Below are 14,373 nucleotides of genomic sequence, written 5' to 3'. Positions count from 1 at the left end.
CCTGGTTGGGGAAGACACCCAACATTATTGACTTCTGGTCTCCAAACTCTTGTGTACACTCCCCTCCCCCCTCCCCAATAACAATAAACCACTTTACCAGAGGGAAACAAACAACAGAAAACTTTCCAGGGAATTGAGTTTATTTTTGTAACAGTCTCGCCCAGTGCCTGGCACCAGGGGAACATTTGAAAATTGAAATTTCTTTCTCCTTCGGGATTGCATCTTTAGGAGGGAGGGGGTGTATTCAGACCTCCCTCTGACCAACGGAAGGGATTTAGGCATCAAAGAGGGAACTGGTCCAGACCCTAGAGAGCACCACCTGAACCCCAAAGCTTCCCTGCAGCTCCAGGGATGTCCCCACTCCCGCAGGCCTCTCTCTGGGACATCCCAGATGACTCCCGACAGGAGGAAGGAGGAGGGAGGGTGAGGCCGTTAGACACTGAGCCATTGTGGGATTTCCCAAGCATTTCAGTGGAAAGATTTCATAGTCAAGTGTCTTTGTCCTTGGGCGGGGGTGTGGGGGTGTTGAGGGGGGAGATGTGGGAGGAAAGAGGGAGAGACAAAGAGGGCCTGGGTAACCTGTGAGACTTTAGCCCTGAAATAGGAAATACCAATGTGTAACCTGAGTTAGTTGGGAGGGAACTCTGAGAGCCTTTCCTGAGGACTGCCCCCCCTTCTGTTCTGGGCTTCTGGGAGCCCCACTCAGAGCTTTTGATTCCCCCTCTCCAGGCCCCTGCTGATTCACTGTGTAGAAACACAGCCCACTCACTCCTTCCAGAATTGCACAGGGGTGCTCTTCCGGCCAGGCTCCACAAGCCCCTCTCCTGCTTACCACCCCTGCTCACTCTCTGGTTCCCTGGCTCGTCCTTCGGTGCTCCCCATCAGCTCCTCTCTCCTCCTTTATCACCCATAATCCTGCATCCCTCCCACTTCCTCCTGTCTTCTTTTGTATTATGCAGACAGAGAGAGCCCAGGGCCTTCTGCAGGTGCTGTACCACCGAGCCACGCTCCAAGCCCAGATCTGTCTTCTTAATCCTGTTCTGGTTGAGATTTGGAGCTCCTGGCCTCTGAATCTGTCCCAGCATTGCTGCTCCTGCTTTTCTAAGTCTTGATCGGGATTCCTACCTCTGTTTTTGCTTCTGTGTTTTGTTTGGTTTGGTTTCTTGAGACAGGGTTTCTCTATGTAGCCTTGACTGTCCTGGACTCGCTTTGTAGACCAGGCTGACCTCAGACTCCCAGTGATCTGCCTGCCTCTGCCTCCCTGAGTGTGCTGGAATCACAGGCTGGGCTCAGATCCCTGCCTCTGCTCCCATCCCGACCCAGCCAGCATCATGACACTGGAGTTATGCTGAGAACGACCTTCCTTGTAACCTTTGAAAAGTTAGTGCTATTCATTTATTTATTCAAGAACTGTTCATTGAGAGCTTAGGAAATGGCGGGTGTTCTGCTGGGTGCTGAAGCTCTTGTGCAGCTTTCGTTTTCCCCCACTCTGAGGCTCTGGGGGGGAAAAAAAGGATTCCCTATAGAGAGCTTATTCTAGGAGCCTCCAGGTACTGTTTGCCTTTTGTTATCCGGCTCCAGCCTTGTCCTCATTACTCTCCCTTCTGCACTGTGCTCTGGGGTCCTACGGGAGAGGTGTATGAGATCACGTGGAATAAATAGATCAGTAAAAACAAAATAAAAGTAATATGGGAGAGCCGGGCACTGTGGTACACGCCTGTAATCCCAGCGCTTGGGCAGGCAGAGGAAGGCGGATCACTGTGAGTTCAAGTCCAACCCGGTCTACAAAGCGAGTCCAGGACAGCCAAGGCTACACAGAGAAACCCTGTTTTGAAAAACCAGGAAAAAAAAAAAGTAATATTGATCTTGTCATTTTACAAGTTGATTTTAAAATAAGATTTATTTTTATTATCTATACTTATGTATACGGGTGTGAGTCTCTGTGTGGATTTGTACAGGGGTGAAAGTACCTGTGGAGGCCAGGGGTGTTGGATCACCCTGAAGCCGCGGTTACAGGATGTTGTGAGCCACCTGATACAGGTGCCGGGAACTGAACTTGTATCTTTTGCAGGAGCCATATATACAGGCTCTTAACTGCTGACCCACTTCTCCAACCCCCAAAGCTGGTTTTTGTTTTGTTTTGTTTTGTTTTTTAAGTATGGCGTTTTCCCATTAATTCTGACTTTTCACTTTTTTTTTTTTTTTGAGACAGGGTTTCTCTGTGTAGCATTGGCTGTCCTAGACTCGCTTCATAGACTGGGCTAGCCTAGAACTCACAGAGATCCACCTGAATTCCTGATCCTCCTCTCCCTCTATCTCCAGCCCCTAATTCTGATTTTTCAAATCTCATATTCTAATATTACTTTTTGTGGCTGAGTTTTTGGCGTGCCTTAAATTATATACCCAAGTTAAGAACTACTTCTGACTCTTTCACAATCCTCCCAATTCTCTCTCTCTCACACACACATTTTTTTTTTTCCTGAAACAGGGTTTCTCTGTATAACTGTGGCTGTCCTGGATTTTGTAGATCAGGCTGTCCTTGAACTCACAGATATCTGCCTGCCTCTGCCTCCCTCAGTGCTGGGATTACAGGCGGGCATCCTGTTCCCCCCAATTCTCTAACCATGTGACCCGAGCCTATTTCCAAAGCCACTGCTCCATCTGTCAGCCCGAGGGCAGTAATGGCTGTTGGCAGATACGTACAGATAGGCTACTGAAGAGAAGGTGGGAATGCTAAAAGATGGGGCAGTACCACCATGGTCCAGTCCAAAATCCCAAGTCAAAGGGAGGCTTGTGTGCAGGTAAATGTTCTATTGGATGATTTCCTTGGTTTATAAATATTTATAACTTTTTGTCTATGACCTTTTATTTGGATTCTTGCCCTAACTCCTACAAGTGTTACCAGTAGGCCAGGACTAAAGAGACGGCTCAGCAGGTACGAGCACTGACCGCTCCTCCAGAGGACTTGGGTTCTGTTCCCAGCACCCGCATGGCAGCTCACAACCATCTGTAACTTCAGTGCCAGAAGATCTGATGCCCTCTTCTTTCCTGTATGGGCACCAGACATGAATATGGCACACAGACATACATGCGGACAAAATGCCCACATGCATTAAAAAAAAGAAAGAGAAAGTTAGAAAGTTAGGGAGAAAGAGGGAGGGAAGGAAAGAGAGAGAGAGAGAGATCTGCTTACAGGAGATCAGAAAACAAAAGTCAGCACGTTCCGGGTGTTTGTGACACACACCATTAATCCCAGCACTCAGGAGGCAAAGGCAGGGCAAGCAGATCTCTGTGAGTTTGAGGCCAGCCTGGTCTACAGAGCCAGTTACAGGACAGCCAGGGCTCTGTTACACAAAGGAACCCTGTCTTGGAAACAAACAAACAAAGTTAGCAGGCTTCTGTAAGCCAGCGTGATACATGACATACTCACCGACCTGAATTCTGACCCATCTGTGTTACTCTCTCAGCTCCAGGACAGAAGCGACTCAAGAGAGGAGAAGCTTATTTTGGTTCATGGTTTCAGCCCACCATGGTAGGAAAGCAGTGGCAGAGCAACTCAGTCTGTGCCTGTGGGAGTATGTGATGGAGGCTGTTCACAGCATGGTGGAATCAGAGCCAGGCTATAGCCCTAATGACCTTCTTCCAGCTAGGACCAGCTTCCTAGGGATTCTAGAGCCTTCCAGAATGGTGCTGTTGAACGCGTTTGACATCTGAGCGTGGAAAGGGATTCTGCTTTACACTTCATCAACCTCTCTGAGGTCTTCAGTGACTTCTGACAGTCTTTTGTTTGTTTGTTTGTTTGTTTGTCTTTCCTAGACAGGGTTTTCCTGTATAGCCCTGGCTGTCCTAGAACTCACTCTGTAGACCAGGCTGGCCTTGAACTCGGTACCTGACTCTGCCTCCCCAGTGCTGGGATTAAAGGCATGAGCCTCCACCAACCAACAGATCCTGTATCTTCCCAGCTATGTGTCTTTGAATAATAGAGCTTTTCTGAGTCTCAGATTTCTTATGTATAAAACAGGATTAGAAATACAGGGTTAGAAATACAGGTCTATCGTGGAATGCTTGTCTATCATGAGATCCTGGATTGAAGATAAAATAGGATAATAAAGAATGTTTCAGGGGCTGGAGAGATGGCTCAGCAGTTAAGAGAACGGTCTGCTCCTCCAGAGGCTCTAAATTCAATTCCCAGCAACCACATGGTGGCGCATAACCATCTATATTGGGATCTGATGCCCTCTTCCGGCATACAGGCACACATGCAGATAGGGTGCTCATTTATAAAACAAATAAATCTTTAAAAAAATAAAAAATAAATAAGTATATTTGCTTGCTTTTTTTGGGGGGGAGGAGAGGGTCTTGCTATGTGACCCTGGCTAGCTTAAAACTTGTTACCTAGACCAGACTGGTCTGAAACTCAAACTTAGTGCACTTACCCTGGCCTCTTGAGTGCCGAGATGAGAGATGAATGCCACCACACCTGGCTGGGTCTGCCAAGCCGATCCATGAAATACATCCCACAATAGTGACATTATGCACACTAGGCTAAAACACAGCTTATATTTAGTACCTGCCTCTCTGTTATCAGTCAAGTGGTTGGGGACGATTGGGCGACTCACAGAGCCTAAGTAGGAGTGGGCTTCTTCAACTTGAAGCTCTTCCAAGAAACGCCATGGGAGAAGCCTGGAGTGAGGCCCCTTCGTAAGGGGACCCTGAGAGTCCACACTTCTCTCAGGCCTTTGGCTCAGGAGTGAGAGCATTGCAGAGCTCAGACTTAATCCTTCCACACGTGGCAAAAGCCTCTTGAACCCTGGGCACTTGAGATAGCCACGCCCTTGGCACTGTCCTGTCCCTGAATGCCAGCAGCAGCTGCGGACCAGGCAGCGCTTCCATCTGTTGGAGAGTTGGCCTGTCTTCCCAGCACACCCCAGAGCGTCTGCCCAGGAGAAACCATGGGAACGGGGTGGGGAGGGGGAGGGGGACCCCAGCGCTCAGGACCACCCACCCTGACCCCCGCTCCTATGATTATTAAAAACATATTTTTAAAGGGATTAGCAACTATGCCAGGGCCGTGGCGGCTCACCCTCAGTCGGACCCAATGGTTTTAATCACCAGTTGCGGCCACATTAATGCTGCTGAAAAATAACTGGTCAGCAAAGGTGAGACGGACATCAAAGGAGGGCGTGGGCACTGACAGAAGGACCTCGTTTGACTGAATCAAAGGGGGCATCTCACTCGAATCAGGACCAGCGCCTTAAGGTATTAAAGACAGCGGCTTGGGGCTGAGGAGGGTGTAGCTCAGAGGCACAGTGCTCGCCTAGCGTTCTTGAGGTCCTGAGTTTGGTGTCTAGCATGACGAGGAAGAGGAGGAGGAACGGGCTTGAAGATGGAGAGTCTTATGTCCAGGTCTTCTGAATGTCCACAGCGCTTCGGGGAGGCTCCAAGTCAGACACACGTAGCAGGAAGCTCACCTTGACCCAGCGACGTTGTCTGGACAGCGGTGCCCAGGAAGCACCCGGTTCTCGACTCACAAGCTTGTGTGCTCAGGAAGTTTTCTGCACCGTAACTCATCAGGGACAATAGCTAAACTCATGTCCGGTCTCCAGATCCATCAACTCCGTCCCTCCCAGCTGGTCTCTCTTGCTTTTCCTTTTTTGCTTTGTTTTTAATTTTTTTTTTTATTATTATTTTCTGCACATGGATGTTTCGCCTGTATGCGTGTCTGTGCACCACATGCGTGCCTGGTGTCCGTGGAGGCAGGAAGAGCGTGTTAGATCCCCTGGAACTAGAGTTAACAGACAGCTGAGAGTTGCCATGTGACGTGAGCTGCCGAGTAGGTGCCGGGCCTCGAACCCGGATCCTCTGGAAGGGCAGTCGGTGCTCTTAATTGCTCAGCCATTCTCTCCAGACCCTGGTCTCTCTCTTTCTCTCTCTCTCTCTCTCTCTCTCTCTCTCTCTCTCTCTCTCTCTCTTTCAGTAAGGACTGCTAAAGGATTATCAGATAGGGAGGTTACAAGGTGGCCATGAGAGCCCAAGTCCCCTTTCTTCGGGGAGACAGTGAGACAGGAAGCGGAGAGGTACGCTTCCGTGAGGAGCCCCGGAAGAGGCACAGCAGAAAGAATGAATAGAAGCAGATGGGGTAGTGGAAGGAGAGGAAAAGGGAGGCGAGTCTGGAGACCGCTCCGGGTTTTATGAACTCCGTGTGAAGGAGAGCAGTGGGCCCAGGACCGCGCTGGTGCTCCAACTCCCAGTTTTGTAATCTTTTATGTTCAATTGGTTAGTGAGGGCCTGGCTCCTTTGCCCGTACACATTCCCCGAGTCTGTCTCATTCTCGCCTTTGTTCTTGATCTAAAGAATGGCTCAGGCCAAGAATTGTTTCCACTTCATCCAGGGCGGGATTTTCTTTTCTTTTCTTTCTTTTCTTTTCTTTTTTTTTTCTCCTCGACAGAGTCCTAGGAACTCCGCCTCCACCTGTTCCATCAACAGCCCCACCACCCCGCACACTCCATCCTCCCCACCCCCCACCCCTCCTTCACAGCATCTAGACAGAGCTTCTCTCTCTGCCTACTCACCCTGAGCTAGGCACCTGGGATGGTTACAGGAAAGACAAGATCTGCTGAAACCTGCAGCAGCTCCCAGGAAAAAAAAAAAAAGGTGCAGAGCCCAGAGCCAAACGAGGCCACACGAAAGAACCGGTAGCCAAGTACAGGTTTAGTTAATTGGGCAAAGAGAAAGGCATTGGGGCCCTTGGCAGAAAGGGCATTCAGGTATGAAAGGAGTTGGGGCTGGCCCACTGTGGGGAGGGGCCCTGTCTCTGGACAGATGTCTGTCTCCTGTACCTGTGTCCCAGCTAGAGGCAGGCACGGGGGAAACAGTGTCCTGGGGGTAGCTGTCATAAGAACCGTCACGACGCTGTCCCAACCTGGTGCTTCTGACATCTAAGGGTTCCAGCAGTCTCTCCTGCGCCGTCCCACACAGCCGGTGACAGCCAAACCATCTCCGAAATAAACACCATGTACGGACGACACCCCCCAGAAACTCTAAAGGAGCTTTGATGTTGGGGCCAAGGGTTTGACTAAACAAACTGGAAGCGATTTAGCTGGAGAAGGCTGGCGGCTCCTCTGGGGAATTGAGTCAGGCTGTTACAAATGGGGAGGGGATCCTCAGCCCCGTCCCCACCCAGCCAGTTGCTTCAGAATAGCAGAGACCAGCCCAGAGGGACCAAATGTGTGTGTGTGTTCCCAGCTTCCCTCCTTCCTCCCGTCCTCTAGAGACACCTGGGAAATGCCAAGCTGTGAAGCAGTTGGGAAGGACAGTGCAAGCCATTTCTGGGTGTATTCTTTTTTTTTTTTTTCAAGACAGGGTTTCTCTGTGTAGCCTTGGTTGTCCTGGAATGTAGATCAGGCAGGCCTCGAACTCAGGGATCCTCCTGCCTCCGCCTCCCCAAGTGCTGGGATTATAGGCATGTGCCACTAAGCCCGGCTTGCTGTGTCCTTTCCTTGTTCACCCTCGAGCCCCAGAACACATATCTATTTTCCACCATGAAGGCTTCTCCACACCCAGGCCTTCCTGAAAGGTTCTTTATAGGGAGCCATCGATTTAGGGAAAAGCCCTTGTCATCATTTCAAGTCCTCAGCCCCAGGTGCAACAGCAGCTGTACTGAGAACAGTCACCCAGATGAAGCGTTTGTCTTAGAAGCATCATGGCTGCCCTCTCTGTGGAGCGATCCTGTGAGGGCAGGACCTGCATCTTACCCATCTCTTTGCCCCACGTCTCGGGCCCGAGGCTTGTCCGTTTGCTTGCTTGCCAGTTTTCTGCCTGTTTGTTTGTTTGTTTTTGAGACAGTGTCTCATATCTGTCCCACTCAGGCCCCCAGTTCCCTGTGTGGCTGAGAATCACCTTGAAATTCGGATCTTCCGGCTTCTACCCCCTAAGTGCTGGGATTACGGGTTTGTGGCACCAGACCTGGTTGATGTGATGCCAGGGCTCTGACTGACCCGGGGTTTCATGCATGCTAAGCAAGCAGTCTACCAGCCGATCTGGATCCCAGGCCACAGGCATGCCTGTGGAGCAAATACACACATATTGACTTGGGAGAGCTACAGAAGGTTAAGGTCCTTGCCCTAAGGACCTTAGCTGAGCTGTAAGCCTCAATTTCCTCTGCAGAAAAGCAGTATGGAGGCTTATTCATAACTGTTTTACACACACACACACATACACACACACACACACACACACACACACAGGTATAATACTGTTTCTGAAGCAGGACTGGGGATATAGCTCGAGCCTTTGCCTAGCACTCACCAGGCCCTCACTGGGATTCCCACCAAGCTATTTGTAGAGCAGCTAGCCCAGGGCCTGACACACAGCAGGTACACCACATCTTGTGACTTTCCAACTAGTCTGCCTCCGATTTCTAGAAACATTTACGTGCACCAACGTAGAGGGGCTTTGAGGAAAGGTCTGATCCTCCTTCCGGGGCCAAGGTTCAGGTAGGAAGGCAATAGGGCCACCCTGCCCGAGTTTCTTTGGGCATTTCAACACCGCCAAGCCACTCTGGAAGTTTTGGTACCCTTCAGCGGAGCGGGAAGGCAACTGGGGTTGTGCCTGCACCTCAGGAAGCTCCACAGCCCTGCGGGAGCTTCACTCTCATTCTCATATAACCTAATTCCAATGATATCTCTGTTACCACGCCTGGGTGTCTCCTCTCCATCCTCTCCCTGAAGGCCATCTGCCTTCCTGCTTTTTTTTGTTTTTTTTTGTTTTTCTTAATTATTGTTTTACATTTAATCATCAAGTCTTAGGTAATAGGATCCTAAAAAGGTTGATGAGGTCTCACCAAGCTGGACTTAACCTCATAGAGGAAACCAAACCAAGCCAAGAGAGCTTCTCACAGAGGATCAGACACAAAGTCACACACACACACACACACACACACCATACTACCCCCCCACTATACTATGTACACACACCACAAACACACACCACACACACCATACCCACACATGAACACACCTGGTACCACACACACATACTATACATACACACATACACACACATCACACACATAACACACACACAGCACACACCTACCACACACACTCACACAGAAACCCCACCAGAGCCACACATGCGCGAGCACACACAGACCCCCAGGAGGCCTGAGGACTGTGTTTCAAGGCTCACCTGCCAATCCACACCTCCAAATCTGTCTCCAATTATCTGGCCCATGTTGGGAGCAAGAGGAATCCCAGAAGCGCCTCAGTCTTCTATGATGTTGGGGTTCTAGCCAGTTCTCCTCACTGGGAAAGGAAACCCATCTTGGCCTTGCCTCAGTTTCCTTGCCTGCCTGTCAGCAGAGACTAGGCAAGTAGAGGTGGGCGGGGTAGAGGAAGGGAAACCTGAGAGCAGTTTGAGCGGCCCTGTGGACGAGTCGGTCCACATTGCCCCAAACACCAGGCAGGAAAAATTGCTTGGGTAACGTATAGGGGCGGAGGGTAGGGACCAGAGGCTCGGTAGTGACCGGGGACATTAGCCCGATGAGGTGACCAGCACAGTGGATCGGTTCCTAGGCCTGAGATTAGAAAACATAGAATTGACTCTCAAGTCTACAGTGAGGTAGGTATTGGTAGTTTCAGTCCTGGGAACCTCACGTGGAAAACAAGAAGGCTATACTCTGGGAGGCTGAGAACGTAAGACTGAAGAGTCAGGGTCAACCTGGGCCTCTCAGCAAGACCCTGTCTTCAAACTTCTAAAAGTTTTAAACCCTGGCCTGGTAGCCCACACCTTTAGTCCCAGCACTCGAGAGGCAGGCTGATGTCTAAGTTCGAGGCCAGCCTGATCTACAGAGTGAGTTTTCGGACAGCTAGGGCTACACAGAGAAACCCTGTCTCAAAAATAAAATAAAATAAAATAATTTAAAAATTATCTTATGTGTATGGATGTTTGCCTACGTGTATGTCTGTATATCACACGTGTGCCCGGTACTCTTGGAGTTTTTGAGCTGCATGTGGGTGCTGGGAATTGAACCAAGGTCCTCTGGAAGAGCAGCCAGTGCTCTTAATTGCTGAGCCAACTCTCCAGCCCTCCTCTATCTTTAAAACAAACCTATTATTTATTGTTACTTGCATGGGCGGTTTATTTGCCTGTAATGTCTGTGCCCAGAAGAGGGTGTCAGAGTCCCTAGAAATGAATTTACAGGGAACTATTAACTGCCATGTCGGTGGGGGCAATTGAACTCCAGTTCTCTGGATGAAGAGGCTTCTCTCCAGCCCCACCTCCTTTTCTCTTTCTTCCCCCCAACCCCAGGGTTTTTCTGTGTATCCTTGGCTGTCCTGGACTTGCTTTGTAGACCAGGTTGGCCTTGAACTCACAGAGATCCGTCTGCCTCTGCCTTCCCCAGTGCCAGGATTACAGGCGTGTGCCACCATGCCTGGGGTTCTGTTTCTCTCTCTCTCTCTCTCTCTCTCTCATGTGTTATGTATACAGTGTTCTGTCTGCATGCCAGAGGAGGGCACCAGATCTCATTATAGATGGTTGGGAGCCACCATGTGGTTGCTGGGAATTGAACTTTGGACCTCTGGAAGGGCAGCCAGTACTCTTAACCTCTGAGCCATCTCTACAGCCCTCTCTCTCTTTCTTGATACAAGGTTTTACTATGTAGCCTTGCCTATCCTGAAACTCACTATGTAGACTAAGCCTCCTGAATGCTGGGATTAAAGGTGTGAGCCATCAAGCCTGACTCACACTTTTTTTTTAAGGTTAAAAATAGTTTTTTAAAAAAGGTTTTTGAAGGGTTGGGTGTGTGGTTCAGTGGTAGAGTGCTTGCCTAGCAAGGGATGAGACTTAGGTTCAATCCTCAGTACAAGGAGAAGAGGAGGAGGAGAAGGATGAGGATGAGAAGGAGGAAGACAAGGAGGAAGGAGAAGAAAGAAGGGGCTGGAAAGATGCCTCAGTGGTTCAGAGCACTTGTTGCTCTTCCAGAGGACCCGGGTTCAGTGCCGAGCACCCACGTGGCAGCTCACAACCATTTGTAGCTTCAGTTCCAGAGGATCTGATGTCCTCTTCTGACCTCTGCAGACACCAGGCATGTAAATGATACACAGGGAGCCAAAGAACACCCATAAAATAAAAGAAGATACCTCCATGTACAAGGAGGTACCCTATGTAGGACATCTGCACAGGGAGCATTGGGGCCAGGGAAGAAGAAGAAGAAGAAAGAAAATGTGGATGATGGCAGGAATACCTTGCAGGGTGATTGTGTTTGGGACGGATGCTGAAGAGTTTGGGAAAGTCATGGTTGGCAAGGCTTCCCCTCACCACCACCCCCAGCCTTTCCCTCTGCTCCACTTGGTGCGTTTGAATCTGCCGTCGTCCCTACGTCCTCGTTAGGAAGAACGGGTCTCCCTGTACTCAAGTGGCCTCTACCCCAGGAATACTCAATGTCGCTGGGGGTGACAGGACACTGGGTTTGGGGTGAGGTCTTTCTCATTCCTAAGGTCATCTAACCCAGAGGCAGCGTCTCCTAGTTCAGCCCAGCATGGACTTTTGGCTTTGTATGTGACCCATATGCCTGCCATGCTATCTTGCCCTAGAGATAAAGTGGAATTCAGGGCCTCGGATTGCTAGGCACTCGTCCTATTACTAAGTGACACCCCAGCCCTAGAAAGGAGTCTTGGGAACACCCTGGGCCTCTCTGTGAGTCAGAGCCGCTCGAAGCAAGCTTCTGGAGAGTCCTGCCACAGAACCACTCACTCTGCAGCGGAGGACTGGTGACTGGAAACAATACTGCTTTGTCAAAGACTTCCTTGTTGTTGTCGCTTAAATTTCTCCACCGGAGGGGGAGCTCCTAAAGACTGAGCTCTGTCTCCCCTCACAGAGGGAGTTCTGGGCCACCTTCTCAACAGCTCCATCTGGGTCCTGGCTCAAGCATGTGAGGAGAGCATACCTGTGTGACCCTTAGGGAGTCTTGTCGGATTCTAACTCCATAACCTGCCCTTGGGGTCCCCACAGTGAGAAGAGTCTCAGGTATTAAATCTCTAGTTAGGTGAGAATGGCTTCCTCTTCTCCCATAAGAGGACAGGGTTCTTTCTCCTTTCAGGCTCCCAACACACACATTATCTGTCTATCTATGTATCTATCCATCCATCTATCTATCTATCTATCTATCTATCTATCTATCTATCTATCTAAGACTTCATAGTCTAGGCTGCCTTGAGGCCTTAATTCCCCTGCATCAGCCTCCTGAGTACTGAGATTCTGGAGGAATACCACACCCAACCCCAACACACACACACACACACACACACACACTGTTCACTTTTGGGGCTCTCGATATGGGGTTAAGAGACACGAAACAATCTGCCTCAGGAATTAGGAGGTCTGAACTCCCCGCTTGCCAGCCGGGCTGCAGAGGGCCATGCGCAGTCCTTTGAAGGCTCCGAGCTTCCAGACTGCCACAGGCATGAGTCACAGTCTAACAATGTTATCAGTCAAGTGCGCCTCTCCCAGGGCTGGTCTTGCCCACAGCCTCACGCGGCCTGGATTCCCATAGGGCGCCCCTCGACCTTGCAGTCCATGGAGGCCTCACGGTCTTAGATCATCCTTACTTTCAGTATGGGTTGATCTAAGGCGGGGAGGGGACACCGGCAAAGAGAGAGAGCAGAGGTGGAAAATGCTGACACATGAGGCAATCATTCTAAAACGTAGGTTCAGAACACTCGGAAGATTAGGCGTGAGGGCAGGAGAACAGCCAAGGACAGAAAGCTGAGTCTGTGCGGCAAAGAACGGCCCGGGGTGGCGCCCACAGGATTGTTCATATACTCTTAGAAAACACTGACATGGCGGGGCGAGGTGGTGCCTTCAATCCCAGCACTCGGGGAGGCAGAGGCAGGAGGGAGGGTTGCTGTAAGTTCAAGGCCAGTCTGGTCTACAAATCGAGTCCAGGACAGCCACAGCTACACAGAGAAACCCTTGTCTCAAAAAAAAAAAAAAAAGAAAAGAGAAAGAAAGACAAAAACATAAAACAAAACACTGACATGTAATTTTAAAAATTTATTACTAATTTTTGCTTTATTTTAATGACTGATCCACTCGAGGCCACAGCCAAGCCACAGACACGAGGGGAGCTTCATTTCTTGGCGTCTTCCTCCTTGGGCAGAATATTAACGATCTCTTCCTTCTTGGCCTGGAGGCCTCCTACCTGTGCTTCGGAGCTTCCTTGGTCTTAGACCTGTGAGCCTCAGCCTGGTCAGCCAGGAGCTTCTCACGGGCCTTCTCTGCCTTTGGCTTGTGGGTGTGCTTCATGAGAATCTGCTGGGTTTTGAACACATTCCCTTTGACCTTCAGGTACAGGCTGTGACACACACGGCAGTCAGTCTTAGATTCTCGGTGTCTTCTGAGAAGCGCCGTGGGAGCCTCACCCTCCTCATCCAGGCTGCCACCTACTCCGGCCTCTGAGCATTGGCTGTATACCCTTCTGCTTCCCTATGCCCAGCTGCCTGGTCGAGCCAAGCTGTTTTTCGAGCCCGGGAATGGACTGTCACAGGCTTCCGGATAATCAGCCCATCTTTGCTCAGCTTCCTGATTTGCTTCCTGAGTTGGCATTGGCGATCTTGTTGGATTCACTGGGGTCCAGTCAGACCTTCTTTTTGCTGCAGCGGAGGCCAATAGAGGCAGGCCTCTTCTGTAGCCTGCACACACTCATGACAGCAGACACAGCAGCAAAAGGAAAGGGCTTCGACATGTACATTTTAAAAGGATGAGCTGGGGCTGGAGAGATGACTCAGAGGTTAGGTGTGCTCATTGTTTTTGCAGAGGACTTAGGTTCGGTTCCCAGCACCCACGTTTAAGAGGCTCACAACTAACTCTAGTTCCAGGGGGGATCTGATGCTTTCTGGCCCCTGAGGGGACCTCCATGAATGTGGTACACTTAACTCACACATGTGCACATAAATATAAGCATTTAAAAAAGTTGTTTTTGTTTGTTTTGTTGTTGTTTTAGAGACAAGGTTTTTCCGTGCCCTGGCTGTCCTGGATTTCACTCTGTCCATCAGGCTGGCCTCGAACTCACGGAGACCTGCCCCTGCTTCCTGAGTTCTGGGATTAAAGGCTGCCTGGCCCTAAAGGTTTGGTTTGTTTGTTTTGAAGATGGAGCTACCTTCCTATAGTTCCAGCTACTAAAAAGGCTGAGGCAAGAATATAATTTGAAATCAAGAGGTCCAGGCCACCTTGGAAAACATGAAGACCCATCTCACAAATAAATGAAACAATTAATTTTATGACATTTCTCTCTCACACACACACGTGTATAAACATAAAACTCATTTTTTTGGTGTTGTTGCATTGAGACAGGGTCTCATATAAGCTAGG

General features: G+C 49.9%; 1 pseudogene; it reads right to left on the bottom strand.

Moving 5' to 3' along the window:
- Window positions 1-13,132: 13,132 nt before the first annotated feature.
- LOC110551910 (large ribosomal subunit protein eL19-like) lies at window positions 13,133-13,708 on the bottom strand (annotated as a pseudogene).
- Between the last annotated feature and the right edge of the window lie 665 nt (window positions 13,709-14,373).

The sequence above is a fragment of the Meriones unguiculatus genome, chromosome 7, assembly GCF_030254825.1.
Source record: "Meriones unguiculatus strain TT.TT164.6M chromosome 7, Bangor_MerUng_6.1, whole genome shotgun sequence".
In the NCBI taxonomy this organism is placed as follows: Eukaryota; Metazoa; Chordata; class Mammalia; order Rodentia; family Muridae; genus Meriones; species Meriones unguiculatus.
Note: the sequence above shows the minus strand (reverse complement) of the source record. Positions and strands in the feature narration are given on the sequence as shown.